Raw genomic sequence first — 23,716 nt, forward strand, 5'->3', positions numbered from 1 at the left:
TGAGATCCTGTACCTCAGATTGTAGATCCTTTGTCAGTGTCAGACATATGGATGAGTCACGGCCATTGGTTGGCCAATGTGCTCTCTGTGAAAACCTGAGAAATGTTTTCTCTCCAAGTGACTCTCCTGAGGCACACTCTACATCATTGATCACTTTCCTCTTTGGCCCCATAATCTCCTTGATCAGAAAATTTGGGACACTATCAAGTTACATGACGTCACAGTACAAGGTCTCATATGTCCTGAGTCTTAATTGACCTTGGAAGACAAGGGCCAAAATGTTGGATTTTATTGTGGCCCTCCTTTTTCTCTAATTTTGGTCTGCAAACTTAGGTTGTTAACCCTCCAGAAGAGAAGTTTATTGTTATTACCATACAACCTACGCTGTTAAGCTTAACCTCACTATCTGTCTGAATATCCAACATCTTAGGCATAACATGGAACAGATAATTTTCATCAAGTATTGATATGTTGAACTTGAAGCTCCTACAGAATATGGTGAAAAAAACATTTAAAAATTAGAATATATTTTTAAAAATTGGCATAAACAATTATATATTTCTTATGTTTACACATAAGTCCAAAAATCTAACTATATACATCCTTGAAGCAGGACAGTCCCACAACATTCCATCTCCTGTCTCTTGCCTTTTTTCAAACCCCCTTCTTTTTGAACAATTATGTATTTGAGAGACAGCACAGCAGCAACTGGAATTTCATGACAAGCAGCCTGTATTCAGAATACCAGAATGACAGGCACTCCAAGCATGAAACTACTATTACAGACTACCATTTGCAGTGCAGTTACTTATTTCTCAGGTATCAGTATATATAGTTAGTCAGGGTGAGAATCTTTCCAACTAACTGCTAGATTCAAAAATCTTCTGGAGATTTGCAGGATCATTGCCTTACCCATCTTCTACATATAACTGTATGGCTTGACATTGTCATGTTTCCTAGCTCTTCTCCTTTCCCTATCTTGATTAGTTAGTCCTCGAGATCCTGCTTTCCTTTTACTTGTATTATACCTTTCTATTTGTATTTCTTCTTTTGAGTACTTATACTAGGGAAACTATATGATATTTACACATGTGTGTCTGGTTTATTTCACTTATGAGTTTATCTTCAAGTGGCATCCACTTCAATATAAAGTCTTGCAGTTTATCATTCTTAATAGCTGAATAATACTCCATTGTGTAAAAATACCACATCTTTTTCAACCATTCCTCAGGTGATGGGCATCTTGGCTGTTTCCAAGATTTGGCTATCACAAATTGTGCTGCTATAAACATAAGCACACATATATCACTATGATATGATGTTTTCAGATCCTCCGGGAAAATTCCCAGGAGAGGAATAGCTGGTTTAAATGGGATATCCAGTTCAACTTTTCTAAGGAGTCTCCATACTGATTTCCATAACGGTTGCACTAGTCTACATTCCCACCAGCAGTGGAGGAGGGTTCCTTTTTCCCCACAGCCTCTCAAGCATTTGTTTTTGGTTGATTTCTTTATGATAGCCATTCTTTCTGGGGTGAGATGATATCTCAATGTTGTTTTAATTTGCATTTCGCGGATGGCTAGTGATGTGGAGCATTTTTGCATATATTTATTCTCTTCTTTAATTTCATCCTCTGAGAAGTGTGTGTTCATCTCGGATGCCCATTTCTGGATTGGGTCTTTAAATTTTGGGGACCTAGTGTTTTTTAGTTCTAAAAATATGGAACGCTTCACGAATTTGCATGTCATTCTTGTGCAGGGGCCATGCTAATCTTCTCTGTATTGTTCCAATTTTAGTGTATGTGCTGCTGAAGCGAGCATGTAAAATTAAATTTAAATAAGACAAATTAGGCTCTGAATTAAGCCTAATAAGAATGTCTGAAAAATTCATAATTATCAATGTTGCTGTCCAACCATAATAAATGGTTTCTTATTACATTTAATAGTATTATGAAGGGATTATCTCTAAATTAATAAAAACTCAATTACATCCACTTTTGTCTTAACATCATATGAAAAAGACTTAAAAGCCACTATTTTGCTTAGAAAAATATCCATGGGGGAAAAATAGACTTATTATTTGAAATAGTTCATAACTTTTCAAATTTCTGAAGATATTATGAGAATCAGTACTATTCCACATTTTTATCGTAAGTCTGGTGCATCTGCTTAGGATATCCTATTATTTCTTATATATTTGTGTCATAGTAAAGGCAAAAAGAAAATTTGTACATGGGAAAATTTTACTATATTTTCTCCATCAAAATTATACTTTCCAGAACACTGCATATTAATACATACTTGCTCAAGGACTACATTTATGACATTATATTGTGAAAATCCCATCAAATTATATTGACTTTAGTTATAAAAATCCATCTTCTTTGAAGAACAGTTTACTGACTTTACTTTCCAACCTATGTGAACACCCCTAGGTAAAAGATGTGATAGAAAAGACAGAGAAGTAACACAAGTTCTCTGGGAAAACCACAAGACCAGGCTGCCATGGAATTATCAGTCAAGAGAATGCAAGTGTCAGTAGGCTCAGACAAGCTTCTCTTATTCCTTGCCCAAGTTAACATTGAATATAAATTATGTTGACTATTTTTGTTTAATAAAAAAATTGATAGAATGTTTTCTTGTTTCAAGTGACATAGATAATGAGATAGTATTTTGAGTACCCTCATTTTCTCCTATATACATTGATTTTAGAGCTCTACACAAGAAATAGCAAGGAATATAACATCTTTCCAACTGGCCACATATGTTCAGTGTCTCTTGCAATGATAGACAGTGAGCTAAGCCACCTCTTTTTTAAAATGAAACCTTATACTTTATCTCTCTAAATTATTTTTTCCACCCATACTTCTAAACTTTTCTCAGTAATATACTATCAGGGAATATACTTATGTTAAAAATGGATCTTCCTATAAACTATGTATGTCATATGAACTAAATTTTCTATACAATAAAAAGGCTTGAAGGTCTATTATTTAACTTTTCTCTGTGTTCAGCAGTGGCAAAGTTCAAAGTCATGAGTATACCACTTTGTATTTAAGAGAGTCATATAAATATTTCTTCTCACATATTTTTATGTGCAAACAAATGCTTCTAATTCAAACAAAATCTAATACAAAACAAAATTGTGAATTTGGCACAAATCATGTACACATTAATAGTGACAAATTCAACAATAGATTACACATTTTAGAGTTCGAGGTTTTCACAGAGGTAGTTAGGAAGAAGGTGCATCTAAGAATTAGTACTTACACTAAATATTGGATCACAAGACCATAAAAAATAATGATGGTACCAGAGCAAAAACATGCCTTTGTTGCCTTGGTATCACTTGAAATTTCTCTACATTTTGCTTCACATCTTCAGAAAACATCCCTGTTTTCTGACCTATAGCTGTAGATGTATCTTTTTTACCTAAAAAAATCAGTCTTTCTTGAAAATCAGCTCAGTACTTTTTACATCCTCACTATCTGCACTCCTATTTTTGGTAATTAAACATTTTATAACTTAGTGATTCCCCTATAGATTCTTCATATTTGCTGCTGATTAACTGCAAGGATGTGGAATTGATTAAAAATTCCTAATTCTCTAATTTTCTATGATATAATTATTCTCCCACCACTATTATAGCAAGAACTTCAATGGGAATGAAAATATTACTTTTCTTCTGAAGTGAGACACCCAGTGCTCTCCTATATGACTACTTCACAAGACAAATGTTACAAAGAAGCATATTCTTCTCTCAAAAATATGCAACACAGGACAGGGAGATAACTCAATAGCCTAAGTGCCTGCCTGGAAGAACAGAAGGTCCTGAGTTTGAAAAATGTGAAACACAAGTTTCATAAAATGTAACTCTTTTCTACTCCAACTATTGTTTAGGTGTTTTGTGTTTGATTTTGTTTTGCTTTTTGTTTTGTCTTTGAGACAGAGTTTTTTACTACGCAGTCTATGCTGTGCCTGAACTGACACTGTAGCCCAGGCTGTCCTGAAACTTAAGTAATCTTCCTGCCTCAGTCTCCAGAATCCTGGGATTGCAGATGGGAGCCATTGCACTCAGGTAGTGTCTAGCAGTCAACTCTACTATTGCTTTCAAAATTTTATTTTACTGTCTATGGAAAGGAGCAGTTAATGCTTAAATTGTTTTGTCTTCTTTGTTTGATTTTTGACCTTGTTCTCTTCTTAATTTCTTATATATTTCATTATTCTTTTCTTCTTCCAATTTTGCATGCATATATCTGGAATAAGAACAACTAGTTGGAAGACAACACTATGTATTACAATGAACACTGTGAAATGCAAATCTTTTTCCTCTTCCTCTTCCCCTTCCCCTTCTTTCGTCTTTCTTCTTTCTTCTTTCTTCCTTCTTCCTTCTTTCTTTCTTCTTTCTTTCTTTCTTTCTTTCTTTCTTTCTTTCTTTCTTTCTTTCTTTTTCTTCTTCTTCTTCTTCTTCTTCTTCTTCTTCTTCTTCTTCTTCTTCTTCTTCTTCTTCCTCCTCTTCCTCCTCTTCCTCCTCTTCCTCCTCCTCCTCCTCCTCCTCCTCCTCCTCCTCCCCCTCCTCCTCCTTCTTCTTCTACAGAACCTGGGCAAATTACCTACTTAAGTGAAATTCTGTATCACTTGAAATTTTTCTGTTTTAATACTATTTTGTGTTCACTTTAAAAACATTTTTAAAAAAACCTTACGTTGCTAATTTATATTCATTTCTTGGAACAATCTCAAGTACAAAATGTACTTTTTCCTATTTGGTTTGCTTTTGGTTCATTTCTTTCAAGTCTTTAGGTACCTATACTTCTTTTTTTAAGTACTAATATTTCCAGCAAAAACATTGTGTTTCATGAGGGAGAGACAGTATGAGATTCACAGCTATAAAAATTCCAATGGAAATAAGGTATTTGTACAATTCACAAAGTGCCTTAAATTTTATAGAATAACAAAAATGTAATAATTTATAAAACATGACTAGTAAGAATAGAAACAAGGATTTGCCATTGCTTCTAAAAATGTTTTTTTTTTTTAAATCTAACTAATATAATCATGACATGAGGGACAACGAGATAGCTCAGCAGACTAAGCACCTGTTTAGGCAAGTGCAGAGACTGAGGTTCAATCCCTGGCACCACCGCTGTGCCGGCCCCAGCCCCACACTCTATGAGCACTGAGACTGGGCATGGTGGAGCAAGCTTGTATTCCCAGTGCTGGGGAGGCTGAAAACAGGAGGATCATGAAGAGTCCTAGCTGCACAGTAAGACCCTGTACTAAGTACTTTAAAAAAATAGATAAATAAATAATCATGACATGACAGGCTGGCAATAGAAATCATATTTATTCATAAAAGAGAATTAAATATAAAAACTGTTTAATAGAAACTTATTAAAGTTGAGCTTTTGATCCATTATTCAAAGCATTATGGTTAGTAATATTGGTTAAAAAAAGGTTAGCATATACTGATATACATTTTATACAGAATTTTTCTTAAAATTTATGTATGTGGTACAGGGTCTCGCTACACAGTTCAGACTCATAGCAATCCTCCTGTGTCAGCCTCCCCAGCACTGGGATTACAGGGATGTTCCACCACACCCAGTCTTGATGACTGGCAGGGCATGTGGTACCAGGGATCAAACCTGGGTCCTTGTGCTTGCCAGGCAGGTGCTTAGAACACTGAATATCACCCTGGCCCCAGAAATAAATATTTATTAAATAGCACATATGCAAAAATGGGTAACATGCTTTAAAAGGAAATAAAAATATTAAAATATGAATTGAGGGCTAGGGAGATAGCTTAGTGGTTTAAGTGCCTGCCTCGCAAGCACAAGGATCCAGGTTGAATCCCCAGCATCACTTGCTGCGCTAGCCCCAGAACTCCAGTGTGAGCCATGCTGGTCACCAAAACCAGGCATGTGACGTTCTCCTGTAATTCCAGTACGAGGGAGGCTGAGACAAGAGGGTCACACGGAGTCTGAGCTCCATAGTAAGAACCTGTATCAAATTAATTAATTAATTAATTAATCATTAAAATGTGAAGAAATTTATTAGTTCATCCTAAGAACCCTGAAAAAATAAAAAATTAAATGTAGTTTGTTAAAGTGACAATATTTACATAATTACGATTTAATTTGAAGTTTTTGATTCAAGTACATAATTAAAATATGAACAGCATTTGGCTGACCCATTTGTTGCATTACGTAACACTTACCAAATGTGATTAGAATTTCTAGGACTAAAGGATAAAAGTTCCAGAATTGGAATTATTTATCCGGTTGAGGCCTATAGATGCCTATTTTTAGAGGATTAATAGAATCTACTGTTAGATTCTACTAATAGAATCTACTATTATTACTACCAAGGCCGGCCAGCAAGGTAGCTCAGCAGATTAAAGTGCCTGCTTAGGCAGATGCAGGAAACACTGGGCTTCGATTTGAAGCATGCTGTGCCGGCCCCGCCCCCAGGGCACGCTGAGATGGTGATTGAGACTGGGCATGGTGGCACATGCCTGTAATCCCCGCGTTTGGGAGGCTGAAAACAGGAGGATCACTACTAGTCTGATCTGTATAGTGAGACATTGTAGACACTACACTAAATTCATTTAAAAAAAAAAAAGAATTGAGGAGCAGTGTATTTTTGGAAAAACACGTGGACAAAGTTCATGTTTAAATAATCACCTGACTATCTGCTAACTGCAACTACTGAGCTAGAAGGACTTTGCATGAGTCAAACCCCCAACTGCCATATTGTCTTACTTTGAGATACCAGAACTTCACATGCTGTTTGCTAGTCTCAGCTCTTGACACTGAATGGAAGAGTAGCCTGTCCTTACAGCACAAGTGTGTTAACCTGGGACAGACTGCTGATTTATTCTTGTGCCAATTTATTAATATTAGTTATTGTAGTCCGGGGATATAGCTTAGTAGAAGCTCTGTACTTCATCAAGCTGGTCCATAGCACCAAACTCTTGTTACCTTTATGAAGTAGCATTTTTTTTCATTTTTATATTATTTTTTTATTTAAATAAAGAACATAAAGTAAAAACACCCAAAAAACATTAGAAGGCCGGGGAGATGACTCAGAATAAGCACTTGCCTGGAAAGTGCAAGGGCCTGAGTTCAATCCCTGGTTCCACCAAAAACAAAACAAACAAACAAAAAACATTAGAAACATTACAACATTTCATTAATGAAAGTAATAGGAGTTCAAAAATGGTTGCTTTAAAAGCTACAACTCTTGTTGCACAGGTCCTGCGTTACCTTGGTCTTAACCATCCAGTAGAAAAGTATGAAGATGAAATATAGGAAGTAAAGCCATGTTGTTATGTTGAGCTGTGGGGGACTCAGGTCAATAATTTCTGACATTGCCAGTTAAACAGAAGACCCAATGGTATTATGGGCTACTGGACTCTTTTAGAATACTTTGCTGAGTTTACACACCTATAATATTCAACAACGGAACTTAAAAAAAATTGGGGTATAACTATGAATGTCCATTTTGTATCTGTGTATTCAAAGTGGTTGAGATAGATATATAGTTGCATTCTCTTAATGAATAGAATGATTTTTTCTAATGGTGTTTGTAAGTAGGATCACAAGTCTGCATCTTGTACAGCAATTAACCACTGAGAAGAATGTATGCAGTGTATTATTTGTTGAAACTGTACTTTCGATTTGATTTGAAACTGTCTCATTGCTATATGTTTATCAATAAAACTTTGAAAAGAAAAAAAATGGTTGCTTTATTTAAGATGTTATTTAAATTATATGTTTAGGTTATCAGATATAAACACACAAAATTAGTTAAAAAAACAAAGCAAGTCATCAGCAACAAACATGTTATAAGAAACTAAAAAGAAGAAAAAGATAATGAAAAGAAAAACCTTAAGCATTAACTGTTCCTTGGAAAAGACCAACACAGGACTAGAGAGATTGCTCGGCAGCGTAAGTGCCTGCAAGCCCTGGTGTGCCATGCTGGCCCAGGGAACTGGGCCTAGTGGCTCACGCCTGTAATCCCAGCATTAGGGAGGCTTAGACAGAAGGATCACTATAAGTCTGAAATGCATAGTAAGACCATGCATCAAAAATATTTAAAAAACAAAAACAAATTTCCAAGAGCCAGCCAGATAGCTCAGTGGACTAAAGTGCCTGCTTAGGCAGGAGCAGAGACTGGAATTCAATCCCTGGCGTGTCATGCTGGCTCCACCCTTGGGGTGCACCGAGACAGGAACTGAGACAGAGCATGGTGGCACACACCGATAATCCCATTATTTAGGAGGCTGAAAACAGGACTGTCACTGCAAGTCTGATCTGTGTAGTGAGACCCTGCAGACCCTGTACTAAACACATGAAAGAAAGAGAGAGAGACAGAGACAGAGACAGAGAGAGACAGAGAGACAGACAGATAAGAAAGAGCCAAATGTTTTTTTATAACATAAAGTCAAATGAGATAAGAGACCTTAGAAAAATCACGTCTTCGTGAATATTGATATTGGATACATTCTCTTTGTAATATTACAAGGACATTTCTAATTTGAAAATATTAGAAATAGAGTTCTAAACTTATCTTTTAAGTACTTTCTTCTCCAAGTTTTGGAACATACTTTTAAGAACTGTTTTCTTTGTTAATTTCAATATCTAGATTAGCATGCTTCTAATAACTATTTGTCTTGCCAATGAAAAATATACTTTTATTACTTTATAAATGTAGTAAAATGCTATTATGAATTTCAGTGACATGTTTATAGCATGGACTATTCCATCTTGCTCTGATGTTTGTCAGCATTCATCTTAGCAGACATTACCAGCTCATTTCATTGATCATGCACTACCCTGGTTTTTTAACGTTGCTATGATGATATTCTGCATTTTACCCCTAGCCATACTATAAATCTTTTCTTCTCAGTATATAGATTTTCTTTCTAATGTATAGTTTTCTGAAATTTCTGTACAGAATCTGAGCTTTGTGTAAAACACTTCTAACTTTGTAGCACTCAAACTCTTTTTTTCTACACTGTAGTAGAAAGCCACAGAAATACCTACTCCATTTTTCTGACTTGTACTCTTATTTTTTCAGCTTCTCTGAGTATTTTCTGAATATATCAATCACCATCCACGAAGTTCATTTACTCTGAAGCTGTTCTAGTGAAATATCCAACTTTGCCAGTTGGAGAGGTGACATGGAAGAGAACCAGGATCCTATGCCAACAACTCTAAATCAGCTCCCAATTAAGAATGTACCTCACTTTAGTAGCTTGTATGTGCGAGAGTTTTAGTAGCTATTTCTGTCATTTTAAAGCTGTCCCAGGGCATCAAGCAAAGATAACCTGTTCTCTCAATCCTTAGTGAAGTTTTAGAATTTTGCTTTCTCCTATTTTAATTGAAACAAATTGCACAATGCATGCACATATAAATTCACACTTTGAAAATTTAAGCACTAAGCCACATTAATAAAAATGGAGCAATTTATATACTACTTATGTTACCCCCACAAGTTTATATTTCAATAATACATGGATTGATATGTATCTTTCCAAGTGTTTTTAAATATATATAATATATATATGTATATATGCACACACATAGATATTCATAATATATCAAGTTTTATAAAGAGTAATTTTATCATCACTAATATGTATTTCATCAAATATATGTTTCATCTATCTATATGAACACATTTAACATATTTCATTTAGTTATTGCTTTCTTTGCTGTTATGTTTTGTCTTATATATATGCTAGAATTTAAGGATAGGCATATATAAATTTAGAATTTATTTTAAAAATCTAATGGTTTGTCAATATTGCTCTAATATATTTGTATATGGACGGATAGATAACTGCACATGTAGAAACTTCTGTATTATAGATTTTTAAAAGTAAAACACTTGAAATAAAAAATGTTCATATTTTAAAGTTTAAGAAAATTGCATAGGATGTGCTCATAAAGGCAATCATGTGTAAGACTTTCATATTCTCACCCCTTACCAACACTAGATATCATAAATCTTAAATTCATTTTTGTAAATAGTATATACTGAAATACAATTGCATATTCCTTGTATTTATTGAATTGTGCATATTTTTTATTTCACTATTACTATTTTGTGACTTGGTCATGTCTGAATTTGTCCATTTGAAAATCTCATTTCTAGTTTTCTACTAACTTTTCTGATCTTTTTTTTCAAAATTACATATGAATATTTGTCTCATTTTTTTCAAATATTTTCTTTCAAACACCTTGATTTTGCTTTTAATTATGGTTGCCTTCATCAGTTTTTCTGTTTTTGAGAAAAATTACCCAGGACCCACAACGTAAAGGAGAGGCTCACTTGGCTCACAACCTCAGAGCAGTCCAGGCCTCGGCTGGCTGGCTTCAGTGCGGGAACATCAGGACAGAAGAACACAGTGAAGCAACGCTACGCACTTTATGGTGGCCAAGAAGTACAGCCCAGAGGAAGAACATCAACAAGAAATATGCCCTTAAAGGCATGCTCTAAGTGCTCACCTTGAACTGGGCCCTGTCTCCTAACAGCATATGAAAGTCAATGGATTAATTTTTGATGGGTAGAGTGCCTGGTTTATCCAATATCACATTCAATGAAGTCTCTTAATCCATTGAGGTAGACAATCAGCTATTACATTCCTTCCCTTGTCAATTTGATATGTAAATACATCTCCTTAAACCCTACTTTATCCCAAATGCACACAATAACAAAGACTTAATTCTGCCTAACATGATGTAACTATCCTGTTTATAAAAGAAAATGCACTAATTTCTTCTCCAAAATCTTAGTTATCAGATAGCTCTGCAGATTAAAGCACTGGCTTGGACAGATGCAGGGACTGAGATTCAATCCCTGGCCTGCTATACTGGCCCCATCCCCAGGGGACAGGAGACGGTGATTGAGACTGGACATGCTGGCGTGCGCCTGTTATCCCAGCATTTGAGAGACTGAAAGATCACTATGAGTCAATCTGTGTAGTGAGACCCTGTAGACCCTGCACTAAAGTACATTCTAAAAAAATCTCAACTGTTCCAATATTTGTCAACAGTATAAACCCAAACCTCCTCTGAGACTCAAAGCCTGCACTTAGCTATGCACTCCTACAAAACTTAAAAAGCAAGTTACTTTTTCCCAACCTACAATGGTAGATGGCAAATATTCTCATTCCAAGAAGAAGGACCAGAAAAATAAAAGAGAATCAAATCATTACATATATTCTCCACTATATTTTCAACTTTAATTCACAGTTGTGCATACTGTCCTTCAGAGGCACATCCCTTGGTTTCTCTGGCATTTTTTTTTTTCTTTGAACTTGAGCAGATACTTCTATTACCCTACAACTCGTACTTTCTGCCTGCTAGGAAAGGAACTTCGTCACATGGATGATACCAAGGTCTTCTGTTATCACAAGCAGTAGCCAGGCCTATTTTGGTCATGGTCATGGCAGCCTCTGAAAGTCTCGATAGCTGAATACAGAAAATTAAATCCCAGAACACTATTTTTAGGAGACCCTTTTTGATTAGATGTCCCACAGACTTATTTCTCAAACAAAATGTTTCGCATTTACCTACTCTTGAACCTGTTGTGGGTAGCATCTTACTGATTTCTGACATTTTCTCAACACATATTTCTTCTAATCCCTATTCAGTGTATTTGGTTTCTTTTTAATGTTGCCACTCTCTTCAGTAACTATGAAACTAGCTTTGCATTTGGTTTCTTTTGCATTAGACTTAAGATTTTAAAATCTCTCTCCTCTTCTTTTTACTGATAAATCTCACTACCCATCAGGCTAAAGGCAGCCAGTGGTAGTCATGTCATACCCTGAACACTGGACAGCTTGACATTTCTTCGTCTAGATCAATTAGGGTTTAAATTCAGTCTCACACTACGTTTGAAGACATGGGCTAAGTGAAAACAATGCCATTGTCAGAATGGGTCCCAAAGAACCTGCAAAATAATTCTTCATAGAGTCATTTCTCTCAACTGAAAAATTATGCCCTGGGCTTTGCTGTATGCATTCCTGTCAGTATTCTGGTCTTCTGAATCATCCATAAACTTGTACAGACCACATTCTAGGGATTCTGTCATTCACATCTCCTAATCTTTCCATATCCTCATATAGCCTGGAACCTAGGACCTCTGAATTCTAATCAATGTTCTCCTCCAATACCAATATTCTGTATTGATTATCTTTTCAATTGCTGAGAAAAAAAGATGTGATGCACACAATTTAAAGATGAAATTTATTTGGCAACCAATTTTGGAGGGTTCGATTCATGGCCGGCTGGCTCAGGGAGAAACCATAGCACAAAGGCATAGTGGGGCAATGCTGCTCGCAGCATTTACTAAGAGGAAGAGAAGTAGGAGAAAACACCAATCAAAGGCACAAGCCCCATGCCTCACCTCAGACTGGTTATACCTTCTAATAGCACATTCTGCTATGAGTGTCAGAGGATTATACACAGTGAAACTAGTGCCTCCATAATCTGGTAATCTTTCCAGGATTTTTTTTTGGCAGAACCAGAGATTGAACTCAGGCCCTTGAGCTTACCAGGGAAGCACTTATTCTACTAAGCCATCTCTCCAACCCCTTTTCAGGATTCTTGTATTTCAGTAAAGTGTAAAAGCTTATTTGTGACAATGGTATATACTTGTACCATGCAAAGTTTCTAATGCTATCTATCTCAATGTTAGCACATGTCACCTCTACTTATTCTGTTCATCATGGCTATAAAAAACTCCTTTCCAAGTTCAAGGACAAGGAGTATTAATGTCATCTCTTAATTGGAAATGTTCATATTTTATAAAACTGTAAGATTATGTGGAAGTATACATACTACTTTTTTTTGTTAAAGAGCCTTCCACACTTAGCATTTCTAAAAATTGTTTACATAAATAGATGATAGATAATAGATGGGTAGACAGACGGACAAACAGATAGATAGATAGATAGATAGATAGATAGATAGATAGATAGATAGATAGATGATAGTAAAATATGTAGGTTGTCTAAGTCGTTTCTTTGTTGCTAACACAACATACAAAACATCTACAAGTTAAAGGAGGATAAATTTATTTTGACTTACAATTTGAAAAGAAATCAATCTGCAGACAGTTGTCTCCAAGGCAGGGCAACATGGCAGAGGAACAGTTCATGGCATGGGAGGCAAGAAGCAGGCAGCAGCAAGCCTTCCTTTCCCTTTCATTACATCAAGCTACAGACCTATCAGGTGGTGCCACCCACAGTCAGGATGGATATTCTCAGGGCCAACCAAATAGCTCAGTGGATTAAAGTGACTGCTTAGGCAGATGTAGGGGCTAGGAGTTGGATGCTCAGGCCTGCTTTGCCAGCCCTGCCCCTGGAACACACTGAGATGGCATTGAGATAGGGTGTGGTGGCCCGCACCCTCTAATCCCAGCACTTGGGAGGCAGTAAAGAGGAGGATCATTATGAGTTTAATCTATGCAGTGAGACCCTGTATACCCTATCCTAAATACAAAAAGAAAACAGAAAAAAAGGATGAATCTTCCCAATATCCACACCCAGAACTAAGATAACCCAATCAGTGATTTTATTTAGTTACCATATACCCTTAATCCATATTCACACACCCTACATCCAGCTACCTCTGCAAAGACCAACCTATGAGCATGGGGCTTTGAGGGGACATCTAAATACAAGCTTTAACAGAAACATACACACATGGAGAAAGACACAAACATATAGAGAGTTATAAATATATAAGTAAGGAACTTAAATTCAAAATAATTTTCCTCAGGACATTGACGATAATGTGTCGTTGCTTACTCAATTCAAGTGTGCATACAAAATATTAGGTGTTATTTTGATTCTTGGTCCTTTGTAGTCCTGGTGTGTGTGTGTGTGTGTGTGTGTGTGTTTATGTGAATTTTTTGCTTTTCTCTTTTTGCTTTTTTATATAATTGTATCATTTTTGCTTTGAAATTTCACAACAATGAATACATTTGTCTTTTCTAAAGCTATATTTTAATATGAAAAGAAGTATTTCTTTAGCTCTCCATATCAGCATGTTCTGGCCTTTTTAAGTGCACAAACTGTGAATCATAGGACTTCTGAATGTGTTGCTTTGTCTTCAAACATCTCTAGGCATTTATACTGCATATTGATGTAAATTTTCAGGTCTACTGTCGACTATATTTGTTTAAAAATTGTGCAGCACAAAAACTTTAACCTGAAATTTAAAATTAATTCCAGTAAACTTCATATGCATTCAGAATTACCAATATTAAAAAGTAAACTATCCAACATGTTCATTAACTCTATGAACACTGTGTGGTTCAAAAATATCTACATGCGTTACTCATGAACTACTGAAATTTACTTCAAAATACTTTCATAAATTATACCATTAGAAGTGTTCAGGGTGAGTAAAAATAAATGTTTCACACACACACACACACACACACACACACACACACCCCACACACACCAGCCAAAGAGCAATTTCTATAAATTCTAAATATAAGAAAGTCATTCTGCAAGGTATGTTTCTTACTTTCCTTGTAAACTTAATTTCCTTCATCTTTTACTTGGATAATTTGTGGCTTTTTCCATAATCAATTTTGATATTTTGATGAACATGTTAATCTTTATTTTCATACCAATTGTAGTTATCATTATAATTAATACTTTATCGTGATTCTTCTCTTTAGAGTTAATGTATTTATTTAACAGTTTTCTACTTTCTGTTTTATTTTTCTTTGTTGTTTTTTTACACAAACATGTTCAATTCCCTTTTCCAAGATATTTTCATAAGTGCTAGGAGATTTTAGCCTATTTTTTTTCCATTGAGTAATTAATATGAATTACACACTTCTTCAACCAAAAGAAAAATTTCATTTTGCCTTTGGGAGTGTTATTCTTTTACATATTCTTTGATTTATTTTTCAGAACTTTTTTCTCCCACTCCATTTTTTCTCTCTAGTAATAGATTTTTATTCTTTTGGATCTTTATTTTTGGTTTTATAATACTTTAAAATTTGTCCTTTTAATTTTAAAGAGTAATAAATTTGTACAGTTTGCCTTTTTGGGCCAATGTTTAGTTATTATATAGCTTGTTGCTAAACTAATAAAATTTTAATTATTTTTAAATAATTAGTCTTTAAAAATACAACGTTATTGATAATATTAGGATCCAAGTGTAGTATTTTTGGTGCATTTGTACTGCAAGATATGGTGTTAATCCAGATAGGTCGTTTTCCTATGTGTAAGGGGTGAATCATCCATTCAATATTTTATTTGTGCTTTTAGATTTAAAATTTAGACGTCATCTTTTATAAATGCTCAACCTAATTTTCCTCACTGGAAAATCTTCATAGCAAACAAAAGAAATCAAATTATTATTCTGTATGTGATACATCCATATAGAATTCTATTCTTTCTTGTTAAATTTAAATCTCTAAGAATTCAAGAATGTTTATTTTTATATGCATTGTATGTTTATATCATGTGGAATTGCACATAGATTCTTGTTTTTGATATTTTTCCAAGGTTGTTCCCCCTGTTTATAGGTCTTACATTCCAACTCCTTTCACTGATTCCTGTTTTAAAACTCTGCTTCTTGTAGATTTGCTCCTCTGTTGTGAAATCTCCATCAATGATACCTGTGTAGTCTATATCCCTGATTCCATCTGTATTTTGACCAGAGCGCTGCTCTTTTACTTAACTGCACTGTACGTCTCCCATCCACGTCTGTGAGCATAGTGAACCAAATGTCTTCATGTCTCTTTGTGACTTTCACCCAAATAGCTCAAAATGCTACTCTATCTCCTTCTTTAGTTTATGGATTTTTTGATTGCTGACACCTGGTGTTTATCCTTTGTTCTCCTGGCATATAACTATTACAATTGAGCTCTCAGACTTTCATATAATATTCTCTTAAAATATAAAAATTTTTATCTCACTGCAACTAAATAATGAGGTATATTATTTTCTATATTTAAAGAGAAGCAAAATGAAGGTGCAGATTGACTACATGAACCTCTCAATGTCACACAGTTAGTGTGGGGCCAATATTACGACTGAAGAATGCTAGCTCCAGATTGTGTGCACTTAAGTACAGGCTTAATAACATGGAATGATTATGCATCCGAAGAATCTAAGTCATACTGTGAATGCCAAATAGACTTACCCAACCTTTTCGTGCATGTGTGCACCATTTCAATATTTAATATAAATAGCTCTATTTATAAATGAACTGAATATATATCTGGTAATTTTTATAATATTTGTAGACTTCTAGATGGGTATTTTCATTTTTAAACTTAAGGAGACACTTGTCAGTGCTTAAACTAGATATCTTCATGTTTTAATATTATACAACCAAAGGTAACTGTTGATTAATTAAAAGACAGTAAAACAGTAAAATTTATCTTTCATAAGTCAGACATTTTTCAAATGCTTTCTTCAAATTCAGTGTAAAATCTGTTTATTGTGTGAATTTATATAATAAGTAATCAATACTAAGATTAGGTCATCAATCAATTTTGTACTCCATCAAAACAAATGGTTTTGTCTTGAATCATGTATATAAGTATAAAATATATGAATTTGAAATGTTTAACTGGTTATGTTCTTGTTTTAAGCCCTATCTGTAAATATTTGAGATTTAACTTTGTGTTTGTTAATCCATGTGTTATTTGGAAATGGCACATGGAGGACAACATGCAAGTGTCTTTTTTATTTTGACCAAATGTTACAATGGGACCTTTAAAATTTCTGTTTACATCAGTTTAAATTGTTACTAAGTCAAAACTTTTCCTCAGAGATAAACTTACTAACTCAATAATCCATGACCTGCAAGATCATAACGCTTCATACACACACATTCAGTATATCCTTTGTAGCATGTGGAGGCATTTCATTTCATCCTTGCTAATTCCCTGTGCATTGAAGTAATAATACTACATATCTTTAGGTTTATTTCACTTCCTCTTTTCTCTTCTGAAGCATTGTCATAAAAATAAATGAATATTGTTCCACTGTGCGTGCTTTTACACTCCTCATGATGAGAATGGATTCATGATAACCCATTTATTTTCTTTTCTTCTAACAGTCTTTGAGGCAAGAATGAGATGCCTGAATTTTAATGCCTAATATGATCTTTGGAAGACTATAAACTTTTAATAGTCTTTACACATAAAGTCAGAAAGAAGATAAATAGCAGGGAAGTCTGTGGTTTGATCCCAGGAAATCCTGATTAATTGCCTTCAGATTGTGTTAGACCACCTAAATATTTCCTAAGAATAATTGGTTCATTTTATTGCCAAATAAATTGTAATTGAAGATATCAACTTCTAACCACATAAAAATCTAAATGAAGGGAAGAATAAAAGAACACACTCTTGTTTATGTGACATAGAAACTAAGACATATCTCATTTTACTTGCTCTTTGTGCTATTTATTCCCATTGATTTCATGTGATAAACATAACATGTGTAAGGTGACAATGTTTTTTCTTCAGACTTGTCCTCCTCTAAAATTTTCTTCAATAAATGTAAGTTAAATAAGATCAGAATTGTTCAACTTTGTCCTTAAAAGCTCAAGGGGAAGTATGGACTGTTTTCAGGGAAAGACAAGAACTAACTTTAAGGTCTCTCTTGAAAAGAAGAAAAAAATCTTCCTAGCATCATTTTAGCAACCTTTATTGACTTGAAGTTTTGATTTTCCTGCTTCAGTGTCTAAATAAATGTTACAAATTGTGATGTTCATAGCTTTTTAAGCAATGCCGTCCTTAAAGTACTTAATACAACAAAAAAGCAAGCATACTTTGAAATCGGCAAACAAAACAAAAGATAGGTTCTAATATTACATTTTTGTTAATTCCCTTTTATGGGTTTCTTTTAAAATATAAACTTAATTTTATTACCTGAAAGAAAAGCAAGAATATCATCTCATTTGGTGTGACTAAACATCGTAAATGATTCTTCCAAAATTGCATCTCCCTTTAAATGAAGGGGAGAAGAAAACAGTTGTAAAAAATTAGTTGCCATTGCTACATTATACACAACCCCCTGAGCTTTCTCTTTTAAATCAGCATTCTGCTGTTAAATAATAAAAGAAAAGTCCCATTATTTTTCCAGCTTCCCTTTGGTTGAAGTGATTGATGTAGAATTTTACTGCCATCCAATGGCAGGCGTCTAATATAGCTCAAGTAAATGTCTAAAGCTTTTTGATCAAATTGCAGTCTAGGGAATTTAACTTATGTAGTACACTCAGAACTTACATCAATACATCTCTGTTTGTTACACAGTAAGAAAGAAATATGACTACAGTTTCAATTTATTGTGTGTTCTCCAAATTCAATTTAACAGTGAATTACTAATATTGCTGAACATAATTACCTAAATGAATAAATCAACCTAGGCTACTCACTAGGGAGAACATTAGAGCATAATATTAATTTTTACATGCACCTCATCATATTAGTTTAAAAGGTTTCTTTTTACAACTAACAATCTTTTCCTACCAGGCAAAATGGCCTTTATTAAAAGACAGCTCTCAGCTTTACTTCTGCTATGTGGAAGTCATTTGAATTTTTCACCTACTACTGTATCTCATGTAATTTCTGATTAACATTAAATTGCATAGTGTTTTAATTATAATCTCTATTTCTAAATGATTGAGTGTTTAGATCATTTCTCAGAAAGGCAAAATAAAAATTACTTCTGATTGATATAAACAAGTTTGTTCTTTAAATATTCAAGTTTAGTTTTTAATCCTGTTTTGAGGTATGAGTTGATGGATAATCTAATTTTATTTTCATTAACATCAGCAAAAATATATTTCAAATTATAGTAGATTTCTATTATAAAGTGGCTGAACAATTTTATGAGAAAATATATTCTGTTATTTATTTATATGTTAAGTGCACTTCGCTACAATTTTCAAAACTCACTATATTAGTTTAAATATGTAAGTCAAAATTGGGTGTGGTGGCATACGTCTCTGAGCGTGGGAGCCAGGAGGATTATAAATTCAATTCCAGCCTGGGCAGTCTAGCGACCTTGTCTCAAATTTAAGAGTATTTAAATGAAAATGCCTAGGGATATCGCTCACTGTAGAGTACCACTGATGCCTGTCTTCAGTGGCACAAAAAAGAAAGTCAAATTGAGATAAACAATTGGCCACAACATGAAATTTTCTCAATGATATTTTATTCAACTGAATTTTTTAGAATTATGGGTGTGTTTGTGTGTGTGTGTGTGTGTGTGTGTGTGTGAGCGCTCACGCACATGGTGCATATTTTAAAACAGCCTTGAGCTATAAATAGCTTTAAACATCTGAGACCAATAATTCAGTGGAATTGAAATGCACTAACAAATATACAATTTAACTTAATTGGCATTAGACTATTCAACTGTCTTTCCACTTACAATGTTAGGAGTTTTTTTTTTTTTTTATTTTTTCTAAAAGATTTCAGAGTTAAATTGAAATTTGTTTTAGAAAAATCCAGCCTCTCTTCATGTGGAGAGAAATTTTGTAAAGAAACTGAAAACATTTCTAGGAATTTGGGGTGGAGATACGTATGACGGCAAGTTTCTCCTGATACACCATAGAATTCAAGGATTTGACGTTAAGAGAATAAAGGAAGGGGCCCCAGTACCGCTGTGCACAGGAGCGGTAGCACACCGGAGTTGGGGTTTTAGAAGTGCCACAGATTCACGTTCCAGCAACTTTGACTCACAGGAACGGGGAAATTGTATGTTTAATCCAAAAAGTGGAAAGATAATAAGTACTGAAAATAATTATTCCTTTACTCTGATTTTTATGAGATTGTCTTTCTGTATAATAAATTCGATTTTATTGCACATATTTAATAACTAACCCACCATGTAAAGCCCCCCACTCTTACTTGTTGCTATTTTACTCTGTCTTCTGATATGGACAGTATTAGAAACTGAACTTCAAAGATAATATTGTCAGTAGAAAAACAATTGCTTAATGTGTGCAGACATTTAAAAGTTTCAGATAAATGCAAAGTAATTCTGCTCAAAAGATCCATTATACCTATATAAGTTTACCTATATCTCTAGATAGTGTAGTTCTATGTATTAAATGATATATAATATATAATGAATAAATCTGCAAAGTATACATACAGTAAATAACATAGAGTACATAAATATTATTTAAAGAATTTTAGATCTGACCCCCAATGATTAAGTTGCACAAATGTTTCCATTTGAGAAAAAATTTAAAGCTTCAATTAATTTTCCTCAATTAATTGATGCTACTCTGCAAATTCTCTTTATAAATGAAGGATAATGTATTTTGCTTTGCTACCAAACAAACATCCTAAGTGGCAAAAGTTAGCATTTTCTCCACCTGCGAGTGTATGCAAGCAATTAGACCGGAGTATCAACAGCATCTGCAGTCTCTCTACTTAAAACTCATTGTGAATAAGAACATTTCCTTTGACATAATTTCTCTATTCCTCTAATTCTTTCATCCAATGTAACAAACAAACCAGGTAAGTAATGTCTTTGTGAAATTTGGAGAGTTTTTAAACATTTCAATTACCAAAACATCCTGTTTTATGATGATTGTAATTCCCTTTTCATTAGCAACAATCCAAAGAAAGAGCCAGCTATTTCTAATGGGTTCATTCACTAGAACTTGGTGAAGCATATTTTATCTCTAATATCATATACTGAGAGATACAGTAATTTAAAATCACATACTGCCTTTTGATGTGACAAAAGGACTGGTTGTGAATTTGTGAAGAAAATATTTAGTAAACATATGACCACTTTCACTAATACAATTACACAGCCTTGTATTTCAAAGTAAGTCTTATATCTGTCTTTAAGAAACACCTCTTTTAACATGAATGTAATAATATGTCAATGTTTTGTTTAGGAAAGTGGATTTTAAAAATGCCATAAATGCTGAAGAGCTACACATTCATGAACCCTAGAACTGTATGTCTTTGATGATATAAATGTTCCAGACATTTAGATATTTGCTGTTTTAGCCAATAAGCACCTAACCAAACATACACTCTTACATTGACATTACATCCTAAAATCATTCCGAACAATTTTTGTTTTACATTTACTCTATGGTTGCTTGCAATCTTCTCTTTAATTCTTCCCATGAAAAAAATCTTACACCCTGGGTAGCACAATTCCTATGGCATGACACAGAAGACCCCACAGCTTTCCAATTTCATCAGAAATGGAGAAGCCCATTATGTTTCTGCAAGACAGCATTGCTGAGGGCTTCTGCCAGCCATCTTATGAAATGATAGCATTCTGAGTTAAGCATGCTAATAGCAGATCCTATCAAACCAAAGAATTTCAGAAGCACGGAGCTTGGTCTTTCGTCCCCCAAAGACAGCATCAAAATCTGATCAAGATAAAAGCAAAAAAACTTCTGATGAATATCCACTACATGATTAAAACCCTGAGTCCCTACGGTTTAAACCTTGAAGACATTTTAATTATCTATTAACATCTTGCTATTTCTGGAATTCTGACTGAGAATGCTTCTGACATACTATTTCGTGGAATGTCCTTTTCTCAGACTGAGCTGCTTTTATAATCCAGATGCAAACACAAAAGCTTACCTTTCATCTTTTTAAACTCCATCACATAAAAGAAGAGGGAAAAAAAAGCTCTAAAGACCACTTTTTTCAGTGAGCATCCTGTATATAAATAACATGTGTTATGAAACTAACAACTTTCCCTAAGTATAGAAGCCTAATTGTTTTTCTTTAAACTATGTACACTTGTTGAAAGTATACTTCACAGTTCTCTGATTGTCATGATCAAATTTCTTGGAGAGGAGACTAGAGAAGAAATGGAGATACAGAGTACACTAAGATGTTTGCATCCTTTGGAATAATCACTACTTAAAATTTCCACTAACCTTTTCATCGAGCCAAAGTAGGCAAATTAAATTTTTTTTAAAATCTCCCATAAGAGTCTAAAGTAGTATTTGCTAAATTAATGTAATGTAAAATAGTTGACTCAGATGAATTTACTTCTTGGTAATCTAAATTCCATGAAAACCTTGGAAAAATATAATACCACCTATTAAGGGAATTAGCATCATATTTTCAGATACTTAGAAAAGTAATATTTATTTTTATAAGGATAAAGGAAAACAAAATAAATGTAACTCATACTTCTTGCTAGTCTGATTTTTCTTTCAACTTTTTGTTGTTCCTTTACACTCTTACCGTAAGTTTTAATTCTGTGTACCTGTTTTTTGCACATTTCTAATAGCTCAGCTTTATAGTTTTGTAAGTATATATCATTTTACATTTGAAAATTAGAATAGTATACTATGATATACTTTTAGATCACTATGCATGTCCTATGACATATATAACTTTTCAATTGATAGCTATAATTTGACAAACATTTTGTGTTTTATTTTAAACCATGCAACAATATTCATTTCCAAAATGTGTCTAATTTATAACTGGATTTGGACAAGAAAGATGCTTTCATTTGGGCTTATCAACCTTATGGCCCCAATGGTTACTCATAGCAGACAGATTTCATCTTGGAAGGGGGCATTTGCTAACTAGGACTGAAAGCATCATGGTGGTGGCACGCTCCCAGATTACCACTTGAGATCTATTGCTGGCTGATCAACAGAGCAGCTTTGATTGCAGTTTTACAAAGCCAGGTTCCTGCTGTCCTGGCTACAGGTTTGTTTTCTTTTATTTGCAGCAAGAGGGGAGGGGATGCTCGATTTTCTACTTACCATAAAACCTCTAAACTTAATTTTGAACTAAGAAATGAAAAGAGTTTCCCAGAACTATTTTTTCCACTTAGATCTGTCAAATTGGGAAATGAGAAATAGCAGTTATGATTGTTTTGTTCATGCTCCACGTACTAACTGCTGGTTCAGCTCCCTTTTTAATTTTAGAATGACCTCTGAACTGAAGCAACAAAGTAAGGCACATTCGCAGATTTAAAACCCTTAAAAGAACTTTGATGGAAACTTGTAAGAGTAATGAAAAAATGCAGTTGTTTTGAGGTATGCATCAAGTAAGTTCCAAGACATTTTGCCTGACAGCGAAGACCTTCCTGCACATGGCCATTCTCCTCTGGGATGCAGCACATGTTGTCGTGCTACCGTTATCTTCTCCGTCTTGCTCATATGACTTTACTCCCTCTGCAAAAAGAAAATAATGTAGAGTACATAATATTGAATGTTTCATAGAATAATATATTTGGCTGCAAACTAATGTAGAAAACAATGGAAAGCACTATAAAAGATTATGGGAGCATTAGGTTAGTAAGCTAAGGTCAGTTTAAAGCTTTAGAACAGTAAAGGCTTTACATGCACTCTGTCATGTGAGGTATTTTTCATATACCGTATTTTATACTTATATTTTGTTTTCCAAATTCCATTTCCATATCGCTTCCCAAATTCTAAAAAGAGTTCTTGAACAAAATGATAAATGGACAAAATTGATATTTAGAAAAATACCTATACTCAGTACAACATAAATCATTCTATTTGTTAATACTTGAATATTAATGGATTACATTTATTCTAATAAATGACCGTGAAAACAATTTATCTATCTTGGAACAATATTTAATTAATGATAAAATCATTGGAAGAGCAACATGCATTTTTATTAAGTATAACTTTTCAAAAATATGAATTATTTCATCCAAGTTAATTCTCATGAAATAG

The 23,716-nt window shown here is 34.0% G+C and overlaps 1 non-coding gene and 1 pseudogene across 1 annotated transcript; both read right to left on the bottom strand.

Moving 5' to 3' along the window:
• The window catches only part of LOC101585152, a 31,815-nt pseudogene extending 8,682 nt beyond the window's left edge, over window positions 1-23,133 (bottom strand).
• On the bottom strand, window positions 1,714-1,820 carry LOC111816223. Its single transcript, XR_002820672.1, has one exon. It is a non-coding gene; the product is annotated as a U6 spliceosomal RNA (small nuclear RNA).
• Window positions 23,134-23,716: the final 583 nt, after the last annotated feature.

The sequence above is a fragment of the Octodon degus genome, unplaced genomic scaffold, assembly GCF_000260255.1.
Source record: "Octodon degus isolate 3935 unplaced genomic scaffold, OctDeg1.0 scaffold00028, whole genome shotgun sequence".
Classification (NCBI taxonomy): Eukaryota; Metazoa; Chordata; class Mammalia; order Rodentia; family Octodontidae; genus Octodon; species Octodon degus.